Source organism: Amblyomma mixtum, chromosome 3 (genome assembly GCF_055824585.1).
Source record: "Amblyomma mixtum isolate Tamu chromosome 3, ASM5582458v1, whole genome shotgun sequence".
Taxonomy (NCBI): domain Eukaryota; kingdom Metazoa; phylum Arthropoda; class Arachnida; order Ixodida; family Ixodidae; genus Amblyomma; species Amblyomma mixtum.
In genome coordinates this window covers 50,169,923-50,185,599 of record NC_143014.1, presented here as the reverse complement: position 1 = coordinate 50,185,599, position 15,677 = coordinate 50,169,923, and the positions used below count along the sequence as shown (strand labels likewise).

General features: G+C 49.4%; 1 pseudogene; it reads right to left on the bottom strand.

Annotated features, from left to right (window-relative positions):
• Positions 1–485: 485 nt before the first annotated feature.
• LOC149350157 (transcription factor E2F8-like) lies at positions 486–5,640 on the bottom strand (annotated as a pseudogene).
• Positions 5,641–15,677: the final 10,037 nt, after the last annotated feature.

Here is a 15,677-nt window from a genome sequence, read left to right as displayed (position 1 = left end):
ATTTTCGACCAGTGTCTACTGACATATGCGAGACAGTTACTGCGTAATTTGCTTTCCTCAAATACAATTTTCATTTTCTCATTACGGCCCCTCTTTCTTCTTTCACTCAGACTTCCTCTCTTCCTGTACGGTGCGGCTCAGGTGTCCACCGAGATGACAGAGAATTACAGCCCCATTTCCTTTCCTCAAAAAGCGTTGCGTTCAAAGGGCAACGCATCGCGCCGAACGGGTGGTGGCGTTCCTTGGACTCCGTGGCAGCGCTACAACACGCTGTCGCGTTCCACTCCTAAAGGCGAAGCTTAAGCGTCATTAATTGGCAGTTAATTAATGCACCAACAAAATGTTCAGTGAACAATCGCGTAGCAGAATGCAGCACTCAGGCTTTCGCCTTTCACCACTATAGCCGCTAAAGTTCCTGGTAATTTTTCATCTTCAGCCTCCTTGATGCTGGATGGTGGCACTGTAGCTGCCGAAACATAATCAGCTTATGGCTGGTTGGCACTACTGCCGTTGACAATAGCATTGGGGGCAGTAGGGTAATGCTGGAGCTCTTCTTCCGGAGAGCGGAGGCGCCGCCGCTCCATCTCCGCGACCTCGCACGTGTCATGAAAGCGGGCGCGGCGCGCCAAGCTCGAAGACGGCGCGCAGTGATGTTCCATTCGAGGGTATTTTCCATTTTTCAAGAAGCCTGAGGGGTAAGTTTTGGTAAAAAGGACATTTTTACGGAGTTCCAAGGAATTTTAAGAACTGAAAGAGTCTCACTTTTTCCAAGTGACGGGGTTTTCAAGCTGCTGCAGGGAAAAAGGATCTGAAAGAAGGAATTATGGGTCTGATTGAGATAAGTTTTGGTGAAGGCGTGGAACGCCTGTAGCAGTATAGCTTCAGGACTTGGGCAGCGCACTCGTTTGGGCTGGTACGGAACCATTCAGATGGCTGGTTGTCCATTTTCTCCTCCACGTACTTCAATGACAAAGGTCCAGTGTGAACAAGCAGGTGTTTTCTCTGAGTCTGCATGGATTTTGATGTCCGCTGCGGAACTCAAAAATCGAAGGTCCGGGCCAACGCATTTAAATGCACTCGAACGTCTCCAAGTCTCGGTCACGGTCACCTTTCTAATGAGCCCCAGGCTGGTCGGGACTTTAGCGATGTCGCACAGCCGCCGAATCTTGGTCTTGCAGAGTAGTGAATAAGTATTGTCAGAGTTCGGATCGAAGATAAGGACATTGACAGAGAATTACAGGTGCCCTGTGCTAGAAGGAAATCTTTGCCGAGCATTGACACCTACTTTGCTCGGCCCGAATTGATGTCCTCATTTGATGGCACCACGTATATACTGCTCACCTCAATTGAGTGCGTGAACTTGGAGTCCTAGATCGTGTGGATCTCTGAGAAGACATACTGCTCTTCTCTGAGTGAGCCTTGAGTTTGGACGGGGTCTCCCTGACCACCCCGTTTCCAAAGCAAGGACCTTTGTTCTTAGCCTCTTCATCAACCATTCCGTCGCTGTCTAGAACGTTGTGGACGTTGTGGACACACCGCCTCACTACGCCCAAATGTCTGGGAAAGTTTGCCAAGTGAAGACTACTATGTCATCCGAAGGCACTGGGTACTCTGAGTAAAGATTCAGGAACACCTGACATAGCAAATAAAGCGATTTTTTTTTTTCTGGTTGGCTGGCTGTCTGGCTGGAGTAATCACTTCAAGGGAAATGCGGATAGCAGCGTTGATGTCGTGGTGTACACTATACAGTGCCTGCACTGCGCTCGTTCTCTGCTTTGCGTCGAGACACAGTCGCTTGGGCGACGGGTGATGTTGCAGATGTCGTTCATATTCAGCACAATAGTAAGTGTTCTGCGGTGAAGACACATTTCAGCAGTATCTACCCATTAGGCTCGCTGCGGGCTTTAAAATTTTTTTCTCTTGACAAACTTCATTCACTCGATAACCAATTTTCACAATGCAAGCATTGAATCTGGTGTGTATATGAGCCATCTCACGCATTTTTATCGGGTGGGCCTAGGTCTTTAATTTAGGTCTGAATCTGAGGAAAAAGATTCCTCGTGGTTTACCTCCGGTTAAACCTAGTCAGACGCTCAGCTTCGCATCTTATGCTTGGTAAATTGCTTTGTTCTGCAAAGCTTGAGACTGAAACTGAAAGCACGGCGACCTTGACTTTTCATGGCTTAGTGAAGCTATCGCTCCAAAATACGTAAAAACGATCTAGAAACTCAGCGCGCAATATGCCGTCATGTATGTTTTCTTTTCTAAATGCGGATGACACCGTTCTCCTCGTTAGTGTAATGGTCAGTATCCACGCCCCTCACGCGGGATACCGGGGTTCGACTCCCCGACGGGGAGCATTTCTTTCCTTTCGCTTCAAGGTCTAAATTGAAATCACGGCGTCTTTTTCTTTACATGGCCTAGTGAAGCTATCGCTTCAGAAGTCACTCTTTGCGAACATTGCAAGCATTTTTCTTAACAAGTACTCGGTTTATCAATTTGAAATTATTTTCGCACAAGCTACTGCGAAGGGTGAAAGCAGGAAAATATTGCTATGGCTGAAATGTTAACGACGTTTACGCAAAAAATTTCTTAAAACACAGCGTTTCTTGGATATGCGAACAGAGCAAGCTAAATACTCTAGTTGTATTTAAAACCTTTGAACTTCAACCCACTTCTGCTTCTTCGCGGAAACTTCGAAGACCGCTCATAGGAGCAAAACAAAAATTTTTTTAGAAAAAAATATTCAGTTGAAACTTTATTCGCATAATCGCCAGCTAGCGCCCCCCCCCCCCTTTTTTTTTTAAGGAATCGGTGGTGGTAGCTTTTGCGGTGGTAAATTCAAAAGAAATGTGGAAGTAATCTACGTCGCTGAAGTACTACCTGGTACTGAAAAATGGCAGTCACCAGAGCAGGTTTTTTCCCAATTTGTGGTAATCAAAACGATAAGAGTGCGAAGAAATATGGCCTATAGCTTTCAATGCGGAAGCATTACTTGCTCTAATGCGTGACGCGGACACTTACCCTACCTTATCCGGGTTACTACCGAGTAACAACAGACCGCCGCGAAAACTGCAGCCGACAGGAGGAAGCTCGGGTAGTAACTGGGGTAAGTTTTGAGGAGCGCCGCGAAAACTGAACGAGAAGTTGCTCGGGAAGAGCAACATGGGTAGCACAATTAAAGGACTAAAGTTCATAGGGCACTTTATTGACCTAAAGCGCTGTGAGGCGAAAGCCTTAAGCACGGTGTTGCTGCTTGTGTCACTGATGAAACGCGACAGCGTCTTGCAATGCTGCCAGGGAGTCCATAGAATGCCATCGTCCGTTCGGTTCTACGCCTTGCTCGTCGGTAAATTGGCTTTTGAGGAAAGGAAATGTATCTGCCTTGCATATCTGGGTGGACACCTAAACCTCGCCGTAACGGGAAGGGAGGAATATGGGAGTGAACGAAGACACCGTATTGACTAGACGCGCCTTTCTTCATTCCAAACCATCGTGCTGGCATGGCGGAGGGGTTAGCATGCTCGTCTCGCACTCCAGAGACCGGGGTTCGATTCCCGAACTCGACCAATTTCGTACTCGGTTTTATTTATTTATGTGGCCTGACTAGAGGAGTTAATTAGGCTAATTAGTAATTAAGCAATTAACTAAACTCAGTCCCACTTGGAGCATCACTATACGATGCCTTTAATTGGTTGCATGGTTATTAGCCAAAGTACAATTGGCCTCGTTAGAAATTCGCGCACTGTGACGTCACGACCGTATCGACCAATTAAAAAACGTGACATTTCTGTCCACAACTCCTGCCTACAACGTTGAGGCATTAAAGGCTTCCGCCTTAAAATATTTATTCCTTTAATTGCTGTTCTGAACCAACTCGCCCAGACGAAAGTGCTCATTGGTAGCACAATGCTGTGACACGAACAGCCACCGGCCACGGCGGTGGTGCATCGCTTAACAGCTGCGCCACTGAGCTGGCAGTAGTATGAGGAGTAGCTGCCATCTATCAACGTTAAGCGGTGAATGATCAATTCTGCATTTATGGCCATTAAGCCGCGGAGATCTGAATGGTGTGCAGTTTGTTGGCTAACGCGAACGAAGTGACACAAACGCACAGAATACCGCAGACATAATCAACCACAAACGCACCAACGGAAGCAGCTGTAGTGCACAATGTTTTCGCATTCATAGCACGTAAGGAGACCTAAGTGCCCATGGTAGTTGTGCGATGAGCCAGATGAGAAAGCAACTTTAGCGTCAATCGACTGCTGGGTTGATGGCTTCTGTTAATTCAGAGTGACGCGGCGAATTCAAAGTTCACTAATGCTAAGAAACTGAAACGTTAAGAGGGCAGTGGCATATATGCCTACCCGAACGCTGGAAGAACGTGCTGATATGTAACGCATGACCCAGCCAGTTTGCGGAAGATGACAGCTTAAGCTAACTCTCAGGATGGTAGGTACAGCAGCGCAATCAAAAAGAAGATACACGGAAGGAGGGCCCACAAGACGCGTTTTTTTTTTTCAGCAAACAGTGCGGTGATCCACTGACGCCAGTAGTATTCACTATCACGCACTAAAACCGCAATTATTTTCCCAGTCTTTTTTATTTGAAATCTTTTCAAACACTCCATTACAAAGCGCAGTTGGCCACCGTCTACTTCTGATGCAAACTGTTTCTGGGAATCTTCCTTAGCCAATACAATCGTTGGATGTCTACTTGCTGTCAGTGTCCTAGCATCAATTAAACTGCCGCTATCTTTTCGACCATACATCACAAAGGTATAAGCAACCTGAGGCAAAAGCGCCGTTTGATAGCAAGAGGGCAATTTCTGACGAGATATCCAAACTTGATGCTTCTAGCTGTTTGTCAAGCAAGTCTTTTACTGCACTTTGTAGAACTTACACCCTGGACTGTCTTATTTTTCACTTTCTAGAGTTCGTGCGAGCATGCTTTTGTCTTTTCGTCAGTGTGAGCTTCTTCGCAGCTTTGGACAACTTCTCCTTGGCCGTTGGCGGCAGCGTCGTTGCACCGGTTTAGTCAGGCCTCGTACCTGTGGACTGTGTAGTGGTCGGCACCACAGTCTGATCGTGGGCTGCCATTGAACATGGAAGCGTCCAGCACCCCACACGAAAGGGTGACTATGCAAGTGGATGGCAAGTAGGCATATTACAATGTCACCGGCGTCACCTGGACTCCCACGGTAGACCTTAACGTCGTAGACATGCCGCTTCCCCACACCCAAATGTCTGGATGCTTCTTCAAGTGAGATTACTATGTGATTGGAAGATCTGGGTATTCTTGGTAAAACTTGAGGAATGTTTGGCAGAGCAAACCGAGCGATTTGCCCATCCCGCTGACTGGCTTCTGATTCTCAGAGCTGTTAAGCGCATAAAGCTCATCATCCAGGTTGCTTTCCCAACTTGCATAAAATTGCCATTCAGCCAGGCAGGACAGCATCTTAATTAAGTCTTGTTGTAAAAGTCGCTGTGTCCAGGGGGCTTTCGACGAGGACAGCGACGATGTCGCTTGGACTTCCAGTAGAAGGGGGGAACGCGGATGCCGAAGGCCAGCCACTGTTGCAACGGCATGGTTGCGGCGAGGAGTGACATCCTGCAGCGGTCGCTTTGCAGGAGACATCAACGGTGGCAGTGGCCCGGAACGAGGCGTAGTACGACGTCAACGGTATCACCGTGCCGGCCCAAGTAGGCTTCGAGAACGCGGACGTCAGAACGGCGGTGGCGACCACGTCTTCCTTGTGTCTTCCCTCCAGGACACGACAGCCGGCGTCCTTATCCGGCGATGGCGAAGTCCCTCGAGTAGGCGGAGCGCGTCCGTAGGTGAGTCGTCGTGCCCCAGGTGGAATAGGCGAGGATGTCGCGGCAGTGGCCCGGAAGCCAGCATAGGGCGACGTCACCAGTGTCCCCATGCCGGCCGCGGTGTCCGTCGAGGACGAGGACGTCAGCACGGCGGTGGCGATCGTGTCTCCCCCGCGTCCTTTCTCCAGGACAGGGGAGCCGGCGTCCTTGTCCGGCGACGGCGAAGCCCCTCGAGTAGGCGGAGCGCCTCCGTAGGTCAATCGTCGTGCCGCGGCTGGAAAAGGCGTGAAGCGGACCGGAGTGGCCCCGAAGCCAGCATAGGGCGACGTCACCAGTATCACCGTGCCGGCCGCGGTGGGCGTCGGACGCCCACACGGCGGTGGCGACCGTGTCTCCCCCGCGTCCTTCCTCCAGGACAGGGAAGCCGGCGTCCTGACCACACCACTGCGAAGCCCGTCGGGTAGGCGGAGCGCCTTCGTAGGTCAGTCGTCGTGCCGCGGCTGGAAGAGGCTTGAAGGGGACGGCAGTGGCCCCGAAGCAAGCATAGGGCGATGTCACCAATATCACCGTGCCGGCCGCGCTGGGCGTCGAGGCCGTGGACGTCAGCACGGCGGTGGCGACCGTGTCTTCCCCGCGTCCTCCCTCCAGGACAGGGCAGCCGGCGTCTTTACACGGCGACGGCGCAGTCCCTCGAGTAGGCGGGGCGCCTCCGTACGTCAGTCGTCGTGCCGCAGCTGGAGTAGGCGAGAACGTCGCGGCAGTGGCCCGAAAGCCAGCATAGGGCGACGTCACCAGTGTCCCCATGCCGGCCGCCGTGTCCGTCGAGGATGAGGACGTCACCACGGCGGTGGCGACCGTGTCTCCCCCGCGTCCTCTCTCCAGGACAGGGCAGCCGGCGCCCTTATCCGGCGATGGCGAAGTCCCTCGAGTAGGTGGAGCGCCTCCGTAGGTCAGTCGTCGTGCCGCAGCTGGAATAGGCGAGAACGTCGCGGCGGTGGCCCGGAAGCCAGCATAGGGCGACGTCACCAGTGTCCCCATGCCGGCCGCGGTGGGCGTCGAGGCCGTGGACGTCAGCACGGCGGTGGCGACCGTGTCTCCGCCGCGTCCTCCCTCCAGGACAGGGCAGCCGGCGTCGTTGCCCGGCGACGGCGAAGTCCCTCGAGTAGGCGGGGTGCCTCCGTAGGTCAAACGTCGTGCCGCGGTTGGAAGATGCGAGAAGGCGGAGGCAGTGGCCTGGAAGCCAGGACAGGGCGACGTGACCAGTATCACCGCGCCAGCTGCGGTGGGCCTCGAGGCCGTGGACGTTAGCATGGCGATGGCGACCATGTCTTCCCCGCGTCGAACATCCAGGACACGGAAGCCGGAATCCTCACCCGGCGACGGCAAAGTCCCTCGAGTAGGCGTAGCGCCTCCGCACATCAATCGTCGTGCCGCGGCTGGAAGATGCGAGAAGGTGGCGGGCGTAGCCCGGAAGCCAGCATAGGGCGACGTCACAAGTGACACCGTGCCGACCGTGGTGGGCGTCGAGGCCAGGTACGTCAGAGCGGTGGTGGCGACCGCGTCTCCTCCGCTTTCTCCACATGGAACCAAGACGCCAGCGTCCCCACCTGGGGATAAGGATGGCTGAGGCACGGGAGACGGCAGGACGCCGACGTAGGTTCGCATGCGAGATGAGGCCGGAAGGGGAAAAATGGCGGCGACAGCGGCCATGGTTGCTTGGCAGCTATGAGCAGGCGTTGTCTCGTCCACTCCGCGCTGCTCCTCGGCAACCAGGTAGACAGGTGGGAGGTGGGCGTCTAGGTGGCCTCTGGGCGTCTAGGTGGCGGCTGGCATTGCGGCCACCGCCAGGACCGTAGCCATCGAGGTCCGCTGCGGAGCCGTCATCTGGTCTGGCTGGGTCGGCTGCGTGTGCTGCGTGCCTCGTGCCTTGTGCTGCAAGGTAGATCGACGTTCGTCGTCTTTTCCGGCTGAATGCTGATGATTTCCTGCGAGCGGACCGCATCTCGTGCAAAACAGTGTTACTATACTCAACACTATGAATTCCTTTCTAAACATGGTAATAGCCGTCCTTTATTAAATTACCAAAAGTCCACTAATCTAATCCCGACCGCCATGAACGCAGTTTCCCCAATTCAGACGCCGGCTGAACTTGCTAAGTCTTTATAACAGATAGGCAAGGGTAGCGTCGCTTTACGGATCTTCTTCCTTCTCCTCCGTGATTTCTTAACACATTGGAGGATTTCGAGGAGGTCACCCTCACTGAGCTCTCGCTAACTTTGTCCCACATTCCACCTGCGGCCCCTGGCCCTGATGGTGTCACTTCTTCTATGATTAAAATGTTGTTTAAGGAATCTCCCGCCGACTTGCTGACACTTATAAATAACTCTAAGGGGACATGGGTTCCAAATAAGTGGTGTCTCGCGAAAGTTATCACTTTGCTTAAAAAGCAGGTATACGGTTATGTGTTACACAACATAAGGCCAATTTATTAAACTTAGAATATCCTAAAGTTAATTGAAAGGGTGTTGCATGGTCTAATAGTGTCAGTCATTTCAGAGAATGGGTTGTTAAGGCGAAAGCCTTTAATGTCTCATCGTTGTAAGCAGCAGTTGTCGACAGAGAATGTCGCGCTTTTCAGTTGGTCGAAACGGTCGTGACGTCACAGTGCGCCAATTTCAAACGGGGCCAATTGTACTTTGGCTAGTAATCATGCAACCAATTGAAGGGACCATATAGTGATGCTCCAAGTAAGTGGGACTGAGCTTAGTTAATTGCTTAATTACCCAATTAGCCTAATTAACTTCTCTAGTCAGGCCATATAAATAAATAAAACCTAGTAAGAAATTGGTCGAGCTCGGGAATCGAACCCCGGTCTTCGGAGTGCGAGACGAGAATGCTATCCACTCCGCCATGCCAGCTCGATGGTTTGGAATGAACAAAGGCACGTCTAGTGAATACGGTGTCTTCGCTCACTGCCATCCTCCTCCCTTCCCTTCCGGCGAGGTTTAGGTGTCCACCGAGATATGAGAGAGAAATACATTTCCTTTCCTCAAAAACCAATTTACCGACGAGCGAGGCGTAGAACCGAATGGGCGATGGCGTTCTATGGACTCCCTGGCAGCGTTGCAAGACGCTCTCGCGTTCCACTCTTAGAGGCGAAGCTTAACATCTTAACCACACATCAGTGACCACACTTTAGGTCAAAAAAGTGCCCCCCCCCCTGAATTTTGACGGGTGTCCACCGAGATATGTGAGACAGTTACTGCGTAATTTTCTTTCCTCAAATACAATTTTCATTTTCTTCATTACGGGCCATCTTCGTCTTCTTTCACTCCCACTTCCTCCGTTCCTCTACGGTGCGGTTCAGGTGTCCACCGAGATGACAGAGATTTACTGCGCCATTTCCTTTCCTCAAAAACCGTTGCGTTGAAACGGCAAGGTATCGCGCCGAACGGGTGGTGGCGTTCCGTGGACTCCCTGGCAGCGCTACAACACGCTGTCGCGTTCCACTCCTAAAGGCGAAGCTTAAGCTGAAGCTTAATTAGCAGTTACTTAGTATTGAGGCATTAATCAGTAATTAACCATTAATTAGTGATTTGTCATCACTTAGTAATTAGTACTCAATTACATGTGACGCCACCAGTGCCACAGAAGCACTGAAAGTGGTGCGGAAAACGCTTTCGCCTCTACGCACTTTAGACAGTCAAAGTGCCCCCTGAATTTTTGAACCCTTGCCAAATAGGTTTCAGGCCAGGATGCACTATATGAGGTGCCCATACCGACCTGTTGAGGCGCATACAATTAGCTCGTAGCCGACAGCAATATGCAAAACTTTTATTGCGAAAGCAATACTACTTGCACTTTGCTGGGTGACCACCATTGACCTCCATTTGACCTTGAGCTGTTGAACACTAAACAGAATTGTCGACATTGCTTATGGTTAAATGGAGGGCACCAGGTGCACCTTCATTCGACCTTGATAGCACTAGATTGGATTAGATTGGATTACATTAGATTGGGTTTGATTGGATAAGATTGGATTGGATAGGAGTGGATTGGACTGGATTGGACTGGATTGGACTGGATTGGATTGGAGTGGATTGGAGTGGAAGGAATTGGATTGCATTGGATTGGATTGCATTGGAATGGATTGGATTGGATTGCATTGGACTGGATTGGACTGGACTCGATTGGATTGGAGTGGATTGGATTGGAGTGTGTTGAATTGGATTGGATTAGATTGGATTACAATGGATTAGATTGGATTGCATTGGACTGGATTGAACTGGACTCGATTGGATTGGAGTGAGTTGGATTGGATTGTTTTGGATTAGATTGGATTGGATTAGATTACATTGCATTACCGCAGATTACATTGCATTGGGTTGGATTGGATTACATTGGATTTGATTGGAGTGGATTGGATTGGATTGGATTGGATTGGAATGGATTGGAATGGATTGGAATGGATTGGAATGGATTGGATTAGATTGGATGGGATTGGATTGGTTTGGATTCGATTGGTTTGGATTGTATAACCGATGCATCACCACTAGTCTAACCACAAGCACCACCACCAGCTACACTACCAGCTGTACCATGGCGTAGGTAAGGTTATTGCTTTCGCAATTACCCGGCTTAACCAAGCTAAGCCACAGCGATTTTTTACTCTAGATGTGTATAAGGCTTATGATAGCGTTGAGCACTGGACGCTCTTGCAAAGATTACAGGTAGTAGGACTTCCGAGATACTTAGTGGCATAGATTTCTGAATTTTTGGCTGGCACACAACTTTACTGCTTCCAGAACGGTGTTTTCTCAGGCAGATTTCGACAAGTTAGATGAGCACCCCAAAGTACGGTCCTCTCCCCTGTACGTTTCAACATCTTAGCAGTATTCCCTGCAGTCATAAGGTGTCAACCTATGTGTATAAGAAAAGAAGAAAAGGTCAGTGTTGGTATTCTCCCTCTCCCTCTTGACTGGTCAATCTTACCGGGCCTTCCCGATTACATTTCCATTTATTTGGCCGAATTTTTAGCAGTAGTCTTGGCCTTGCGCAAGTTAAGCAGCTCTTTGTCTTCTCTCATAATTGTAACGGATTCATAATCCCTGTGTTCCACTCTCACCGCGTCTACGGGATCTCAGGCACTCCGCTGACTCAAATGGTTCATATCACCTCACGTGTGTTCATTCCGATCCGTTTTGTGGCTGGGCACAAAGCAATTAATTTAAATCAGGTTGCCGATACCCTGGCAGAGGTATGTCTCTTTTAGGCCCCAGTCGTATCTCTCCTTCCGCCCTACGCATATATTACTGAGGCCAGGTTCCGCAGGAATCTCCTCTTGCAAGAATTTGCAACATCGGCACTAACCTCCTCTCCCTACTCTCTGTTCCCTCTTTCAGTCACGCATCTCAAAGCTTGTTTTGCTTACTTTAATATTAAATCTGAATTCCTTTTTATATATTTACTTTTAGTTATTATTATTATTCTTGTTTTTATTATTACCTTTATAACTTTTTCTTTAATTTTTTTTCCTGTTTTAACGTTTTGAGCACCTCCCAGGCGCCACCTCTGTCTTGGCCAAACCCCCGAAGTGGGTACGCGCCGTCATCTTCGCGAGGACAGCAACAACAATTTGCTAATAAAAAGACAGGCTCAGTTACTGCACCAAGCTTGTGCACTGTGGTCTACCGTGGTCGAGTAAAGTGTGGCGATCGCGCAAACTTGACATTTCTTTCACGCTTCTACGTTGTCGCATGCCTCAATTAAACTTCTACCTACAGAGATCTGGTCTGGCGATCTCCCCTTTGTGCCCGCTCTTCACTGAACCCGAAAACGATAGATCACGTCTTGTTGACCGGCTGTCGCTTCTTTTCGTTACGGAGGTGCCTGCTAGAACACCCGTTAAGACAGCTCGGTCTAAGTCTGTCTGCTGGGGTTGTTCTGTCTCTTGGTGCTTCTTCCCTCTGGCGCAACAACCTCTTATGTGATACCCCCTAAAATTGAGTTTTTAAGGTAATAAAGTGAAGTGAAGTGAGGGAATGTGCTGTCCGCTATTGAAACTTTTCTTTCAGACACGAAGCGGCTGCCATTCTAAACTCTTTCTCAAGTTAAAAATTCTTCCGGGACCAAATCTTCCTAAGCACACGTTTAACCGCGTTCCCTCTTTCAGTCACCCATCTCAGTTTGTTTCGTTTGCTTAAATAAAAATCCTGGATTCCTTTTTATATATTTACTCATAGTTATTATCATTATTGCTGTTTGTACTATTACCTTTATAATTTTTATTTAAGTTTATTTCATTTTTTAACGTTTTGAGCGCCTGCCAGGTGCCGCCTGTTTCTTGGCCAATCCCCCGCAGTGGGTACGCTCTATTATCTTCTCGAGGACAGCAACAACAATTTGCTAAGGATAAAAAGACAGGCTGAGTTACTGCAATAAACTTGTGCGCTGTGGTCACCTGAGACTCGAGCAGCACAGTTCACTCTTTTCATCTTCAGCCTCCTCTATGCTGGATGGTGGCACTGTAGCTGCCGAAACAAAATCAGCTTATGGCTGAGTTGCACTACTGCCGTTGACGATAGCATTGCGGACAGCAGGGTCATGCTGGAGCTCTTCTTCCGGAGAGCGGGGGCGCCGCCGCTCCATCTCCGCGACCTCGCAGGTGTCATGAAAGCCAGTGCAGCGCGCCAAGCTAGAAGACGGCGCGCAGTGATGTTCCATTCGAGGGTATTTTCCAAGTTTTCAAGGAGGCTGAAGGGTAAATTTTGGTAAAAAGGACATTTTTACGGAGTTTCAAGGAATTTTAAGAACTGAAGGTGTCTCACTTTTTCCAAATGACGGGGTTTTCAAGCTGCTGCAGGGAAGAAGGATCTGAAAGAACGAATTATGGGTCTGATTGAGATAAGTTTTGGTGAAGGCGCGGAACGCCTGTAGCAGTATAGCTTCAGGACTTGGGCAGCACACTCGTTTGGGCTGGTACGGAACCATGCAGGTGGCTGGCTGTTCAATTTCTCCTTCACACACTTCAATGATAAAGGGCCAGTGTGAACAAGCGGGTGTTTCCACTCAGTCTGCAGGGATTTTGATGTCTGCTGCGGTACTGAAAAGTCCAAGGTCCGGGCCAACGCATTTAAATGCACTCTAACGTTTCCGAGTCTCGGTCACGGTCACCTTTCTAATGAGCCCCAGGCTTGTCGGGCCTTTAGCGATGTCGCAACAGCCGCCGAATCTTGGTCTTCCAGAGTAGTGAAGAAGTATTGTCAGAGTTTGGGTCGACGATAAGGACCTTGACAGCGAATTACAGGTGCCCTGTGCTGGAAGGAAATCTTTGCCGGGCATTGACACCTTCTTTGCTTGGCCCGAATTGATGGCCTCAGTCGATGGCACCACGAATATACGGCTCACTTCAATTGAGAGCGTGAACTTGGAGTCCATGAGCGTGTGGATCTGAGAAGGCATGCTGCACTTCTCTGAGTGAGTCTAGAATTTGGACGGCGTCTCCCTGAGCGCCCCGTTTCCAAACCAAGGGCCTTTGTTCTTAGCCTCTTCGTCAACCATGCCGTCGCTCTCTGGAACGTTGGCGAAGTTGTGGACACACCTCCTCACTATGCCCAAATGCCTGTGTAACTTTGCCAAGTGAAGACTATATACTGTGTCATCCGAAGGCACTGGGTACTCTGAGTAAAGTTTCAGAAACACCTGACAGAGCAAACAAAGCGATTTGCTTTTCTGGTTGGCTGGCTGTATGGCTGGAGTAGTCACTTAAAGGGAAATGCGGGCGGCGGCGTTGATGTCGTGGTGTAGACTACATATAGTGACTGCACTGCGCTCGGTTCTTGACTTTGCGTCGAGACACAGTCGCTTGGGCGACGGGTGATGTTGCAGATGTCGTTCATATTTAGCACAATAATACGTGTTCTGCAGTAAAGACACATTTCAGCAGTATCTACCCATTAGGCTGCCTGCGGGCTTCAAAATTTTTTTTCTCGTGACAAACTTCGTTTACTCGATATAGAATTTTCACATTGCAAGCATTGAATCTGGCCATCTCACGTATTTTTATCGGGTGGGCCTGGGTCTTTAATTTAGGTCTGAATCTGAGGAAAAATATTCCTGGTGGTTTACCTCCGGTTATACCTGGTCAGACGCTATAGCTTCGCATGTTATGCTTGGTAAACTACTTTGTTCTGCACAGCTTGAGACTGAAACTGAACGCGCGGCGACCTTGACTTTACATGGCTTAGTGAAGCTATCGCTCCAATATACGTGACAACGATCTAGAAACTCAGCGCGCAATATGCCGCCATGTATGTTTTCTTTTCTAAAGGCGCATGACACCGTTCTCCTCGTTAGTGTAATGGTCAGTATCCACGCCCCTCACGCGGGAGGCCGGGGTTCGATTTCCCGACGGGGAGCATTTGTTTCTTTTCGCTTCAAGGTCTATATTGAAATCACGGCGACTTTTTCTTTACATGGCCTAGTGAAGCTATCGCTTCAAAAGTCACTCTTTGCGAACATTGCAAGCATTTTTCTTAACAAGTACTCGGTTTATCAATTTGAAATTATTTTTGCACAAGCTACTGCGAAGGGTGAAAGCAGGAAAATATTGCTATGGCTGAAATGTTAACGACGTTTACGCAAAATATTTCTTAAAACACAGCGTTTCTTGCATATGCGAACAGAGCAGGCCAAATATTCTATTCTTATTTAAAACCTTTGAACTTCAACCCACTTTTTCTTCTTCGCGGAAACTTCGAAGACCGCTCATATGAGCAAAAAAAAAAAGTTGTTCGAGAAAAATATTCCGTTGAAACTCTATTTGCACAATCGCCAACTAGCCCCCCCCCCCCCCCCCCTCCCCCTTTTTTTACGGAATCGATGGTGTGGAATCGATGTAGAAGTAATCTACGTTGCTGAAGTACTACTTGGTACTGAAAAATGGCAGTCACCAGAGCAGGTTTTTTCATAATTTGGGGTAATCAAAACGAGAAGAGTGCGAAGAAATATGGCCTATTGCTTTCAATGCGTAAGCATTACTTGCTCTCATGCGTGACGCGGACACTTACCCTAGCTTATCCGGGTTAGTACCGAGTAACAACAGACCGCCGCGAAAACTGCAGCCAACAGGAGGAAGCTCGGGTAGTAACTAGGGTAAGTTTTGAGGAGCGCCGTGCAAACTGAGCGAGAAGTTGCTCGGGAAGAGCAACATGGGTAGCACAATTAAAGCACTAAAATATTTATTCCTTAAATTGCTGTTCTGAACCAACTCGCCCAGACGAAAGTGCTTATTGGTAGCACAATGCTGTGACACGAACAGCCACCGGCCACTGCGGTGGTGTATCGCTTAACAGCTGCGCCACTGAGCTGGCAGTAGTATGAGGAGTAGCTGCCGTCTATCAATGTTAAGCGGTGAATGATCACTTCTGCATTCATGGCCATTAAGCCACGGAGCTCCGAATGGGGTGCGGTTTGTTGGCCAACGCGAACGAAGTGACACAAACGCACAGAATACCGCAGACATAATCCACCACAAACGCACCAACGCAAACAGCTCGCATTCATAGCACGTAAGGAGACCTAAGTGGCCCTGGTAGTTGTGGGATGAGCCAGGTGAGAAAGCAACTTTAGCGCCAGTCGACTGCTGGGTTGAAGGCTCCTGTTATTTCATAGGGACGCGGCGAATTCAAAGTTCACTGATGCTAAGAATCTGAAACGTTAAGAGGTCGGTGGCATATATGCCTACCCGAACGCAGGAAGAACGTGCTGATGTGTAGCGCATGATCCAGCCAGTTTATGGAAGATGACAGCTTAAGCTAACTCCGAGGATGGTGGGTACAGTGGAGCAGTCAAAAAGAA